This window comes from Macrotis lagotis, chromosome X (assembly GCF_037893015.1).
Source record: "Macrotis lagotis isolate mMagLag1 chromosome X, bilby.v1.9.chrom.fasta, whole genome shotgun sequence".
In the NCBI taxonomy this organism is placed as follows: domain Eukaryota; kingdom Metazoa; phylum Chordata; class Mammalia; order Peramelemorphia; family Peramelidae; genus Macrotis; species Macrotis lagotis.
The window spans coordinates 83,070,591-83,086,042 of NC_133666.1; positions in this window are offsets into that span (position 1 = coordinate 83,070,591).

Consider the following 15,452-nt stretch of genomic DNA (forward strand, 5'->3'; position numbering starts at 1 on the left):
AGAAGGTCTTTCCATGAAGAAAAATGAGCACCAGGTGCTTGGGGGGGAGGTAAAATGGGATGGGAAAGGTGTTTGGGGAAGGAAAAAATAAAATCAAAAAAGACTTGAGGGACGCTGCCTATAGGTGATTGGCATGTCTGATGGGGATCAATAGAGGGATGGGGGTGGATGGGAAACTTCTGCCTAAGGTGGGCACTGATGTCACATGCCATATATGGCCTCAACTTGTGGCCCATGTGGCCCAGACTCAGTAGTTCTTAGCTGGTGGCTCACTAAGCACCCTGAGGCCTCGGAGTGGATGTCTAAGTAGGAGGAAATGCCAGGGATCCAAGTCTAAAGTCCACCTGAGGCTCAGGCTTTGTGCATGGAAGATAAGTGGCCTGGAAAAGTAGGACTCTGAGCACAGGTCTGCTGTCCATAGTAGGAAAAAGTCCCAAAGAGGACCTCCAAACCCTTCCCCCACTCACTTCCTGGGCTCTGAGTTATAACAGTGTCTGTGAAAATGGGGGATATTTTACCCTACTCTTTGTGTTGACAGAAGTCTTCCCATCTTTCCTCACAGGGAGAGATGTAGTAGAATAATTTTAGAAATAGGGAGATTTAGAAAACCTAATATATGTGAATAGAAAGAGGGAATTTACATAGATAGGTAAGTGTTTAGAGAAAATATGGAACCTAAGAAATGAATTGAGAATGAATATGTGTATATTCCTATGAGTAGGAATCGAGAGAATAAATACTAATATTCATGAGCATGTCATCTAATGAATTTATAGAAGGAATAAATTGATTTCTGTACAGAAGAATGAAAAGAAAAGAAAAGAAAAAATACCTGTTTAAACATATTTTCTGACTTCGTATATATGAGTTTTCTTGTATTATCTATTATCTATTTAAATAATTTAACCTGGAAGTTACAATCTAGAAAAGACTCTCTTTAGTCTTATATGTAAGTGAATATAGATGATGATAAAAATATTAAAAATGAAATCTACAATATTTTTCTTATACAGGATGAGGTAATTTTGGGTTATTTCTTGTATATAGAATAATATAAACTCTCCATACATATGTGTGTATATATATATATATATGATGTATGTTATATACAATATGCATATGCCTATGTGTGTTTGTACATGTAATTTGGACAGACAGCACAGAATCACATCACACCATCCTTTCCTTCCTTCACTGGATTCAGGAATGATAAAAGCTTGGTAGCTCCTGTGGCAGCTCCAATCACTCCTAACAGAGGTGGGGGAGAGGAAAGTGATTAGGAGAGAGATTGGAGGAAGGGGAATTGAGCCTAGGAGGGTACAGGGGGAGGAATACTGACCACATGAAGACAGGTAAGTGAGATGCCTGATGAGGTCCTGTGGAGAGAGGGGCAGATTTGGCAGGAAGGGGGCTCCTGCCCCACCAAGGTAGACAATGGTTTCATCAGCCATCAGGGCTTAGAAGGAGTTTCACTTTGTCCAGACTCTGATTAATTTTCCTGATGGCTCCCTAAGAACTCTGAGAAGCAGGAGTGGATATTTGAGAGGGGAGAGAGGGCAGAGGACCAGGCCATAGGCCTCTGGAGGCTTCAGGGGCCTGTATATGGCAGACAAGGGACCAGGAAACAATGGTAGTGAAATGGTTCTGGGTAGGGTGTATAGATGTGGGAGTAGATTCTGCATGATTTTCTTGGTTTGGGTAAGATGGAGGGATCAACCTCTCATTTGAGAAAAGGGAAACTTAAGTTCATGATGAGGGAAAAGACATGACCAAAGTCACATAAATAGAAAGGGATAGACCCAGGCCTTGATCTCTGGTCTCTTGCCTGCCAGGTTGGCTGCTTCCTTCTTAGACCTTTCCTCCTCTGACAACTAAGCTTCATGGGTTGATGATTTATTGGCAAACAGTTCTAGAAGTCAGGAATCCCATACAGCTAGGATTTCTGGGATTGTGGTGGAAAACAGCATTCTCTCCCTCCCTCCCCCCACAACAGTTTTGAGTCAGCCTCGGGGAGAATGAGCAAATCCTATTGGTTCAGATTGGATTTCTTCCATTTGTGAAATAATGGGAATGAACTCCAGTTACTTCAATTGAACATTTTCCTGGGTATTGGAGGTGTAAACCTAGTAAGGTTCCCTTTTCTTTCCTGCAGAGAACTCCCAATGGAGTGAGGGAAAAATGTGTGACTTAAATGATCACATTTTGGTAGTGGTGGCAAAGCCATGACCAAAGGATGCAAACCCCAGAAAGGCAGGGTCAAGAATTCCTCAGTGTTGGTGTGCTGAATGGCAGTTGGGCTTTCACTGATGGGAAGGAAAATGAAGATTCTCTTCAAAAGAGGTGAGAATTTTCAGTTCTTTAGAGGGTGCTGCTTGGACTGCAGAAGGGTATTCTGAGAATCATGGTGGGAAATGAGAACCAAATAGCCCCTTGACCAGAACTTGTGTCTTTTCCTTCCCCATCCTGGGCAGGTTAGAGGGTTTCTATCTACTAGAGGAAAAGGGCTTCTCCAACCTGCACAGACTGGCTTCAAGGACATCACTACTAGTCTCTTGCTGCAAACAACCTGAAGAGACCACATGAAATGGATGGTAAGACACAGCCACAGATACATAAACACACACATACACACACACACACACACACACACACACACCAAAAAAACATACAAAAAATGAAATCTTTTAAAAAGATGAACTTTCAGGGTTTAGATACAATTCTATATAGATCATATATAAATTTCACTTAACAGTATTTCAAGTACCCTCAGAAACATCTACCTGACAAGATGCAAGAGAGGTTGAGAAGCCACTGTGGAATATAAGCAGTCTTATTTTCCATGCATGAATAATTAACTCTTCTCTCACTGCATCCCTAAAGTGCTGATATGTTCTCTCTCTCTCTTTTTTTAGGTTTTTGCAAGGCAAAGTGGCTTGCCCAAGGCCACACAGCTAGGTAATTAATAAGTGTCTGAGACCGGATTTGAACCCAGGTACTGCTGACTCCAAGGCCGGTGCTCTATCCACTGCGCCACCTAGCAGCCCCTTGATATGTTCTCTTTACGTGTGAATATTTCCTCATTCTCCCTGGGCATTCATATTTCATCACTCATATTTTCTCTTTAAATGAAGCAATATATGTTGATTTTTTTATATGCTCTATATAGTCATCTATATTTTTTGTGAGGTACCATGTAATCTCTGTATACAACACAAAAGATATTGTTTCTTGTAATTCATACCTATAACTATTCATATATTATCTTTTAATCATGGCATACACGAGCATTTTTATAGCCTTTCTATACTGTGGATAGGTACTTCATTTGCAAATATTCATTCAGTCCATATTCTTGTAGATTGATATTCCTGTTTATGAGTGACAATGTACTCTGTTTATTTTAGCCTTCTTATCTTCTCTCACAGGGAGAGAAGCAGTGGAATACCCTTAGAAAAAGAGGGAGTATTTAGGATATCTAATATATGTGAAAAGAGAGGAATTATGAATATATATATATATATATATATTAGATTCAAATAAACTTATAGGAAAAATATGGGTTCTTAGATATGAATTGAGAATGAATATGTGTGAATTCCTATAAGAAAGAATAGAGAGAATGACTACTAATATTTATGGAGAGATAGAATTTCTAAGTCAACTAATGAATTTTAAAAAATAATAAATTGCTGGGGCGGCTAGGTGGCGCAGTGGATAGAGCACCGGCCCTGGAGTCAGGAGTACCTGGGTTCAAATACGGTCTCAAACACTTAATAATTACCTAGCTGTGTGGCCTTGGGCAGGCCACTTAACCCCATTTGCCTTGCAAAAACCTAATAATAATAATAATAATAATAATAATAATAATAATAATAATAATAATAATAAATTGCTTTCTATACATAAGAATTAAAAGAACGAACACAAGTACTTATATTAATATATTAGTTGTCTTTATATAGAGTTGTTTTATATTATATATTTACATAAATTAAACAAGTTATAATCTATAGGAGACAAGATTTATAATATATAGAATGACATAATTTGGGGCTATTAACTATATATAGAATGATATAATCTCCACCTCTCTCTCTCTCTCTCTCTCTCTCTCCACAGACAGCACAGGATTGTTGGCATCAGTTCTGATCCCCTATCTTCTCCTTCCTCTACCAGCTCCCATAAAGAAAACAGCCAGGTAACACCATTGGAAGCTCCAGTCATTTGTGGGGGTTGTTGGGGAGGAGAAAATGAGGTTCAATTGACTTGTGATAAAGAAAAAACTGAGTTGTAGAGAGTATTGGGGAGAGGGATATTGTTCACATGATGACAGGGATGTATCCCGTATGGGATGCTTGAAGTGGGCCAGAGGAGGGAGGGGCAGGGTTGGCAGGAAGGGGACTCCTGCTCCATGAAGGTATGAAGTCATTAGCCATCAGTGCCCAGGGCTCTGCAGGGGGTCCACTTTGTTCAGACTCTGGTTGACTTTCCTGGTGGTTCCTTGAGATCCCCGAGGACAAGGAATGGATATGAGAGATATGAGAGAGAGAGAGAGAGAGAGAGAGAGAGAGAGAGAGAGAGAGAGAGAGACTGAGACCAAGGGACCAGCCTATTAGACTATCACTAGACTAGCAGGGTTTTCTCATCTAGTGGTTGGTATCTAGTTTGCTAACATGGGGTTTGGGGGACGGTATATGGATTTGGAAGTAAAATCTGAATGGTTAGAATAAACGAGACCTCAGAGCTCACCTGGCCCAGACTCCTCATTTAGAAAAAGGGTAACTTGATGTCTAGAGGACAGCAGAGATTCTGTCTGGCTTCCATCTTGGACTTTTTCCCCTCTGACAGTCACTGAAAACCATCTGCTTCCAACCTTTAAATAAACATACTGGGGAACCCCCCTTACAATGATTTGATAGAATTTTAATCCATATCAATTATTAATTATGATGAGGGGACAAAAGCACCTTCAGAAATATCTCCTTAACTTTGGACATGGAGGTATAGGGCAGTCCAAGGTCAAGCAGCCTAAGATCTATATCTCCTAAAGAAATTTCTTTGGAAAAGGAGCATGGAAGACTTAACAATATCCCCTCTCAGCTGAGCATTCTGATCTTCCATGTGTATTTGTTCCTGTGTGAGTACTCACCTCCTTTTCCTATATATCCATATATCTGAGCATGAATGTGTTAACTTTATGGATTGAGTATGTGAATTCACTACTATACTCTTGTTTTTCATATTTCAGCCATCATAAGTTCTCTATGATTCTATATGTGGGTTTCCCCATATTCTTTCTTTAATTCCATTTATATGAGTAGTTATATATTCAGTCATATATTGTTTCTTGTGACTCATATAAGACATTACCTGTCTCTGTATGTTGGCATAAGTGAGGAGTCATAGAACCTTTCTATATTCCCATGAGTATTTCATAGATGGTCACTCATTTATTCCTTATTATTCTACATACAGATACCTTTATTCTTTGTCTATATTCCCCTCTATGGATCCTGATATACTCTCTCTCTCTCTCTCTCTCTCTCTCTCTCTCTCTCTATATATATATATATATATATATATATGAGTTTTTAATATATATTAATATATGCTAATATATAAAAATGTATACACATATAGAGAGTGTGAAAGAGAGAGGCAAAATAACAGGGACTCATAGATATGAATAGAGTTAATATATAAATACTCATAAGAGGGATTAGAGTTAATGATTGCTAATGTTTATGAGAAACAGGGGTATAAATTATATAAATGAATTCATAGAACAAATGTCTTTCTGTACATAGAATGAAAAGAAAGGACCTGATTACACATTCTATGTATATACATATAGATATTCTGTTTTCATATCATGAGTTATCATATTTTCTCTCTATATTCATTTATATAAGTATGAAGTTATATCCTAGAGAGACTCTTATGTCTTATATGACTATGCATAGATGAAGATGAATAATAGATAAATGAAATATATAAGTTCTTATAATCCTAAAATCCTTATTTATACAGGATTATTAGGAGAGTCATACAATAATTTTAGCAAAGAATGTAGATACAGAGATCATGAATACATTAAAGAAATTGAGCCTTCCTTCAAAATATACAAAAGTTCAGTGGTTTTGGAAGGAAGGGGAACAGAGGAAGGTCTGAATAGACAGCAAGGGGTCACTGGGCAGGTCCATCTCCTTAGGGTCCTCTCTCTCCCTTCTAGGCTCCTGCAATGGCCACAGTCATGAAACTCCATAGGCTGCTAGAAACACTTGTAGCACCTGGTTGGGGGGGAGGAAAAATGAATGAGAGAGGGAGTGGGGGAAGGGAAATGAGCAAGAGAAGGTCTTTCAAAGAAGGGAAAATGAACATTGAGTGCTTACAGGGGAAGGGAAATGTAATGGGGAAGGTTTACAAAGGGGAAGGGGAGGGAAAAATGAGACCAAACGGGTCTCTGAAGGAGGGATACTGCCTTCAGAGAGAAAGGTGAGATGGATGTCTAATGATGATGGTAAGTGGAGGGCAGGGTAGCATGAGTTTTTGATTTCTCCAGGGTGGGAACTGACATCACCTCCCATCCTTGCTCAGTGTGTGGTCCACCTGGCCCAGATTCAGTTCTTCTTGTCTGGTGGTTTCTTAAAGATTCCAAGTTCTTAGACTGAATGTCTAAGAAGGAAGAGAATATGGAGAATAATTACTAATATGCATGAAGAGATTAAATGTCTGTCAGATAATGAATTTATAGAGAAAATGAATTACTTTCTATATGTAGGAATGAAGAGAAAGAACCCAAAGACTTAACTGTATGAATAAATTGTCTATATATGTATATATATATATATGTATATGGTCTTATATTATCTATATATATTTATATACCTTAAGAAGCTATAATCTATAGGAGAGGCTATAGTCAGATATAAGTATAAATAGGTGAAAATAAAGAATATATATGATGATATAATTTAGGGTAATCTGTCTCTGTCTCTCTCTCTCCACATATGTAAGTCTTTGAATATGTGTATTTGTGTTTGCTATCTGGACAGATAACAGAGACCTACTGGCATAAGTTCTGGTCCTCTATCCTCACCATCCTTCACTGACTCCAAGAATGACAAGAGTCAGGTAACATTCCTGACAGTTCCAGTCACTTCTCCCAACTGGGGTGGGGTGGAGAATGAGGTCCAGAAAACTCCTTGTGAAGGAGAAAATGAGCAGGAGAGGATGTGGGGAAGATAGATGATGTTCACATGGTGACTGGTGAGTGGGATTCCTGATGAAGGCCAGTCGAGAGAGGGGCAGGTTGGCAGGATAGGGGCTCCTGCCTCACCAAGGTAGACATTGATATCAGTCATGAGCACTCAGAGCTCTGAAGGGGATTCATGGTCCAAACTCTGGTTGGCTTTCCTGATGACTGCTGAGAACCCCAAGGAGCAGTTATGGATATTTGAGGGGAAGAGAGGCCAGGGTACCAGGTCAAAGACCCAGGGCTGAGTATGGGAGTTAATGAGTTAGGAAACACAAACCCTAGGTCTCTGGAATCCTGCCCATGATAGGGAAGCAGTCCCCAACTAGTCACTACAGGACCTTGCATGCTCATCCCCCAGACTCTCAGGTCTGATAGTGCCTGTGGTTAGACCAAGGGCAGAGTTTGTTCACTGGGGTGTGCCACAAAGGGGAAAGCATTAGACCAAGGGTTTTCTCATCTGGTGGTCGTAAGGTAGTTTGCTAACATGGGGCTTGGGGAGGTTATATGAATGTAGGGGTTAAAAGAAACTTCAGAACTTATCTGGCCTAACCTAATTTAGAAGGTCCAGAGGAGGGTAGTGATGTGGCCAAAGTCACAAAGCCAGTAATGAGCAGCCCTTGAGCCTTGGTCTCTCTTACCTGCCAAGTTGTCTGGCATCCTTTTGAACTTTCCTTGCCTAACAGCTAAGCTTCATGACTGGGAGTCATCAGTTAGGATTGTGGGCTTTAGTAAAGGACAAACAAACTCCCTCTGCCTTCCTACCTCTAAAAACCTTTGAGTCAGTTTGAGATGCATATTAAGTAGAGGGAGAATGAGTACATTCTATGCATTCCCTGAATGGGTTTCTTCCATTTGTGAATTAATGGGAATGACCCTCAGCTGCTTCAATCAGAGTCCTTGAATACTTTCCGGAGATTTGAAGGTGTAAGCCTAGCAAAGTCTTCATTTCTTGCCCTCAGAGAACTCCTAGTCTAGTGAGGGGGAAATGTATGCCTTAGACGTTCACATTGTATTAGTGGTAGCAAAGCCTTGACCAAAGGAAGGAAGCCCTGGAAAGGCAGAGTCAAGAACTCCTCAGTGTCGGTGGGTGGGGTAGCAGTTGGACTTTCATTAATAGAAAGTGAAGTTTATGCACAGAACAGGGGAGAGCAATTTTCAGCTCTCTAAAGGGCTACATGGTGGGAAATGACAACTAAATAACCCCTTGACTAGAACTCATGCGCCTGCCTTTCCCATCCTGGATAGATCAGGGGTTCTGTCCACCAGAGAAAAAGGGCGTCTTCCCCCACACAGCACAGATCAGCCTCAAGCACATTTATCACTAATATTATTTCTTGCTAGAAACAGCCTGAAGAGTCCAGATGAAATGGAAGATAGGACATACCAACACACAAACACACATACAAACATACATACCTACTCAAAAACACGTGAAAAATGAAAATCTTTGAAGAAGATGAACTTTCAGGACTCAGATTTAATTCTATTCAGATGATATATAGATTTCACTTAACAGGATCTTAAGAGCACCTTCAGAAACATTCACTTGACTTGGGAATTGGAGGCATTTGGCTGCTATCCATGCTAACAAAATAGACTCTGGGTAAGCCTTAGGGGATTTTGACGCCAACCCATCCCTAGGACTCTGAGATGTGACAGTGCTTGTGAGATGAGGGGGCAGGCAACATTATTCTGTTGTTTGTCAGACAGTAGTCTTCCTAAATTTTCTCACAGGAATAGAAGCCTATTTTGGAGACCTAATATATGCTAATAGAGGGAATTTACATTATATATATATATATATATATATATATATATTCATATATGTGTATATGCAGGTATTTAAATAGATGTAAAGAAATGTGTAGAGAAAATATGGGTATTCAGATATGATTTAATAGTCAATATGTGAGTACTCCTATGAGTCAGAAAAGGAGAATGATTACTAAGATTCATGAGATAAAAATTTATGTAATTTAAAGAATTTATAGAAAGAATAAATTACTTTCTGTACATAGGATTGAAGAGAAAGAATCTTAGTATTTGCCTATATGAATATATTCTTTGTCTTTATATATATATGACTTGTCTTATAGTATCCATATATTTATACAAATCAACAAGAAGTTAAAATCTATAGTAGAGATACTGTAGTCTTATATATAAGTACAAATATATGAAGAAAAAGAATATATAAATATACAAGATTTTCCATATATATAGGATAATAGAACTCAGGGGTCTTTACTGTAAATAAATACATAATCCTCTCTCTGTCTCTGTCTCTGTCTCTGTCTCCCCCTCACCCGTGTTTGTGTGTGTGTGTGTGTGTGTGTGTGTACAGAAAGCAGAGGGTCACTGGTATCAGTTCTGGTCCCCTATCCTCTCCTTCCTTCTCTGACTCCCAGAATGACAACAGCCAGGTAATAGCTTTGGTAGTTCTGGTCACAGCTACCAGTGGTGGGGGAGGGGCAAATAGAGTTTGGAAGGCTCCTGGTGAAGGAAGAATGGATCAGGAGAGGGTATTGAGGAGAGGGATGGTGATCACATGGTGACAGATGAGTGGGATGCCTGATGTGGACCAGTGGAAAGAGGGTGGAGTTGGCAGGAATGGGACTCCTGCCTCACCAAGATAGACATTGATGTCATCATCCATCAGTGATTGGAGCTCTGTAGGGGGACCACTTTGTCCAGACTCATTCTGGTGGGCTTGGCTGGTGGCTCCTGAGGACCTTGAGGTCGTGGAGTGGATATCTGAAAGGAGAGTGATATTAGCGGACTCACTGAAAAGCTACCTGAGGCTCAGGTACTTGATCAGGGGAGACAAGAGACCAGGAAACAGAAGCCCCAATGCACAGACCTGCTTTACATGGTAGGGAAATATGGTCCCCAACTGGTCACTGAATGCCTTTCTTTCTATATTTTTCTTATGAAGTCAAACACAACCTATCAGATGAGGGGAGGCAGGGCTTGGAAGAACCATGGATTTCATTGCAAGTTTTAGGGTGAGAATAGGGCAGATGTTTTTGAATGCGGATGCCACAAGGTAAAATATTCCACTGACAGTGATTTCTCATCTGCTGATGTTGGGAGTTTATTAGCTAACTTTGGGAAGGTGGTATTAATGTGTGAATCATTCATAGAGCCCTTCCATATTCCCCTAGGAAGACTTCATTTGTGAGGACTCAGTCACATCCTCTTCTTCCACATAAGGATAACCTTGTTCTCCGTCTATCCCCCTCTATGTGACTCCAGATATGGTCTGTGTGCTCCCAGACTGCAGTTTTCATCTGTTCTCACAGGGAGAGAAGCAGGGGACCCTGGGAGCAATGTGGAGAGGATGTTGGGATGCTCTTATCCCTGTCGAGAGAGAATGTATATATATATATATATATATATATATATATATATATATTTACATGTGGATGTCTCTGTGTTTACATTATACATATGTGTGTGTGTGTGTGTAAAGAGGGAACATATAGGTACTTATAGATATGAATTCAGTGTCAATATATTAGTACTCATGGACATAGTAATGGAGAGAATGATTACTAATGTTTATGAGGACATAGAATGTAGAAGTCATAGAAATGAATTTATAGGAACAACTTCCTCTGCATTGGCATGAAAAGAAGCTGACTAATACAGAGACTTAAGACTTCTCTGTCTTAATATGCATGAGTTGTCATATATTGTCTAAATTTATTTACATAAGTATGAAGTTGTATTCTGTAGGAAAAATTTGTCATATGTGAGGCATAGATAATAGAGAATTTCTATAAATGAAATAAACAACTTTTATATAGGATATAATCATATATGTATAATCTTATATAGAGAGCATCATAGAGTCATACAATAATCATAAAAAGGAATAGAGAAAATGAATAATATGCCAGAAATATACAGAGAAGTTGGTGGGGAGAAGGAAAACCTGAGCCTGAGGAGATTGAGGGTGAGGGATGCTGACTGTAGGAAGACCAGAGAGGGGGGGATGTCCAGCAGTCCAGTGGAAGAAAGGGCAGTGTCCAGGAGGGTAGTTGCAACTGATGCTGACATCACTTGCCCTTGGCTCTTCATGGGGGGAAGGGGGCCACCTTGCACACTCAGCTCCGCTTGGTTCTTGGCTCGCTGAGGACTCCTAGGGATGGGAGGGGGATCTAAGACCCCAATGATTTCAGGACCCCCCCCAAAGTCCCCCTAATGCTCAGCCTCCAGAGCTTGGGAGAGAGGAATTCAGGGAAACTGTCCCCCTACTCTCCCCCCACCAAGGAATCTTGTCCTTGGGTGGGAAACAGTCCTCAAGGAGTCCTTCTTGAACCTCTGTCTTTTGGGGAAAATAGTGAGGGAGCCAGGAACCTCTGCTTCAGGAGACCAATCCCAATCTTTATTGTTAGAAAAAGGGCAGGCCTGGCTGGTTGGGGGCAGCCACAATGGAAAGCATTCCTCAAGCAGGGTTATCTCAGTGGGGGTGGGAAGGGGAATATTTTGTTATTGGGGAGTGAAGGGAGGTTTGGTGGGAAGGGGAATGATCTTTTAGATCTGGAAAGTATTGAGGGTAAAAGAGATCCCAGAGTTCATCTGGCCCACCCATCCTCGTTTGTAAAAATAACAGGTCCACAAGAGAGCAGGGACATGACTGAGGTCACATAGCCAGGAAGGGACAGAACCAGAGCTGGAGCTCTCAGAGACCTGGAGCCCAGGTCTCTCCCCTCTACCAGGCTGGCTGGATTCCATCTTGGTCTCTCCCTTCTGACAGCCAATCATCATGGGTCCAAGGTCTCTGGGAGGGCACTTCCAGAAGGAGGTGGGCAGTTTCCTCATAGTGCTATGGGGTTAGGACTGTGGGGTAAAGTAACAAGTAATCCTACACCCCTGGACTCCCAAATTTGAATGAGAAAATTACAGGAATTCTTGAGTGTCTTCCATTTTTTAATAAGGGGAATGATCCCTAAATCCTATTCGTGCAGAGCCCTGCTTAAACATTTTCCTGCAACTTGAAGGTGAGAGCTTGGACAATGTTCTTTTCCCTGCCCTCACAGAACTTCCAGTTTAGTGAGGGAAAATCTGCGGCTTGGACATGTCAAATGTGGTAGTGATGACAAAGTCTTGGCCAAAAGAAGCAAGTCTTGGAGAGACTGGGATCAAGAACTGCTTGGAGGTGACCTGGGTGTTAGTCGGACTTTTAATGGTGGAAGAAAAGGGAAGATTATCCAGAGAAAAAATGAATTTTCAGCTATCTAAATGGTCCTGCTTGAGCTGTAGAAGGGAATTTTGGGAATCGTGATGGGGAATGACATCTAAATCACCCCTGGACCAGAGTCCATCCTGGGCATGTCTCTGGGATTCTGCCCATCAGGAAAAGAGGGTTTTTCCCCCAACCTACATAGATTAGCCTCATGGACGTCTATGACTAAGATTGTCTCATTGATGTTAACAATCTGAACAGGCCAAAATCAGGAATCATACTTGTGAAAATGAGACAAATATTGGAGAGCAATTTCACCAGGAGAGCTATAAACCCTTCAACAGGTCCAAACACAGCAAAGCAAATGGTGAGGTTAATAGCAATCTAATGGAAGGCAAAGAACAAAGATGTGGCCCATATTAAATGCTCTCCAGTCTAACCAATAAGTTAGCAATGATTGCCCAGAGACTGGGATGGACTTTAGGACATATGCACACACAGATAATGTGCACAAACAGACACAGACAAATAAACTGGCAAATCAATGATGTGACAAAGGCTTGGATTGTAAGAATATGCACAGGTTCAGAAACACAATCTCTGATCCTCACACAATTTTGATACTCAAAACAGTTGAGAAAGAATTTTAATCGATTTCAGTTAGTATTGAAACAAAAGTAGGCCTCAAAAGTGCCCTCAGAAATATCTGCTTGACTTGGGTGATGGAGAGGAAAGGGCAGCCCTACCTGAGAATCTCAGCTTCTGAGGAAAATCTCATGGAAAAGGAGATTGGAAGATGTAAATGTATCCCCTCAGAGATGAGGATTTATGTCTTCCATTCATATTTTGACCTGTATGGATCCTCAACCTTTCTATCCATATATCTGAGGGTTAATATGGTTCAATGTATAAATACTATCCTGTACTCTATTATTCATATTTCAGTATCTACATGTAATTTCTTTGTATCAATATTCAGATATTTGCCATATACTCTATAATAATCACACATATATGAGCAACTATGTAATCAGTGCCTATAAATATACTATTTTGTTGCTGTTGACACACACATACAATTACTCACATTTTCTATATTTTGGCAGATAAAGCCTTTCTGTGTTCCTGTTATCAGTTTTCATTTACTCTTCAATCCTCATACCCTTGTTCTCTTTCTATATTCTAATATATGAGTCTTGTTAAACTATTTATGCCTAAAAACTGGAGGCCTCTCACAGGGATAGAAGCCAAGATATAGAGAATGTATTCATGAATAGAATATATACCAATATATAATAGAGAAAATATGGATATTTATAATGAATCAGAGTGAATATATTAATAATTTACATAGTAATTGAATGATTGCTAATGTTTATGAGGAATTAGAATGTATAAATCATAAATGAATTAATAGAATGAATGACTTCCACTAGATTAGAATGAAAAGAACCTGAATACATACATCCAGACAGGACAGCTCTGTCTTAAAAGGTAAGAATTCTCAAATATTATCTAGATTCATGAGTATGAAGTTGTATTCTATAGGAAAAACCTCTGTTGTCATATATGAATAAGTATAGGTTTGGTTTTTTTGCAAGGCAAATGGGGTTAGGTGGCTTGCCCAAGGCCACACAGCTAGGTAATTATTAAGTGTCTGAGGTCAAATTTGAACCCAGGTACTCCTGACTCCAGGGCCAGTGCTCTATCCACTGTGCCACCTAGCTGTCCCTATGAATAAGTATAGATGAAAGTTTCTATAAATCAAATATTTTTTTCTTTATATAGAATATAATCAGTATAATTCTATAAAGATATCATTATATAGTCATGAAGTCCCATAAATAGGAATAGAGAAAATGAATTAAGCACAAGAAATTACAGTGGAAAAATCTGAACTCATGAATAATATAAGTCAGGTGTTTTTGAAGAAGGGGGACAGAGGGCCTTCTGGACAGAATATAGGGTCTCTGGGCAGCAACCTCAATCCCTGGGGTCCTCTCCCTCCTTGGTGGTGAGGAAGGGCAAATGAAGCAGAGAAGGTCTTTCGGAGAAGGGAAAATGAACAGGGAAAGGAGTGGGGAAGGGAATATTAGTACAGTGGTTTTAGAAGTGGAGGAGAAATTGAGGCTGAGAAGGCAGGTGGAGAAGGGAAAACTTAGCCTGAGGGGGCTTGTGGGGAAGGTATGCTGACTGCAAAAAGACTGAAGGGGGGAATGTCTGGGGGGGGCCAGGGGTAGGAGGGATGGGTATAGTGAGGAGGGGATCTGTTGCCTTACTAAAAGAGTTGTTGTCACAGACCACTAGAGTTCGGGATCCACTTTGGGTTCCACTTTGCCCAGCCTCAGCTCCCCTTGGCTCGTGGTTCGCTGAGGACCCCTAGGGCTGGGAGGGCGGATCTGACATGCCAAAGATTTCATGGACCCCCCAAAGCTCCCCTGAGCTGATCCTCCAGAGACAGGGATGAGCCCCAACTGAGCCACAGCTGAGCCCAGCCCTTGGGAATCTTGGCCTTAGGAGGAAAAGTCCCCAAGGGGCCCCCACTAAACCTTTGCTATCACCTCTTGAAATCAGAGGTCTGACAACCCCTGTGATAAGGAGAAAGAGGGGGCAGGGAACCTGCTGCAGGAGGTTATTCCCAATTTTAGTGTTAGAATAAGGGAAGGACTTGCTGATTGAGAGCAGCCACAAGAGAAAGCATTCTAACAGGTGTTTCTCATCTGGTGCTTGGGAGCTAGTTTGCTAAAATGGATGTCAGAGAGGGTGTATGGATCTAGGAATAGAGTCTGAATGAGCTAGGTTTGGGTAGAATGCAAAGTTAAAATACACCTCAGAACTCATCTGGCCTAACTTTAGCATTGTAGAACAGGGGTATCTGGGAAGGCACTCCCCAGAATCTGAAGCGTAGATTCCCCATAAATCTGGGAGTCTTCATTTGGACTGTGGAATGGTTATCTGACCTGTGAGAAATGTAGGGTGATGGTCTTCACAGGATGTAGAGGG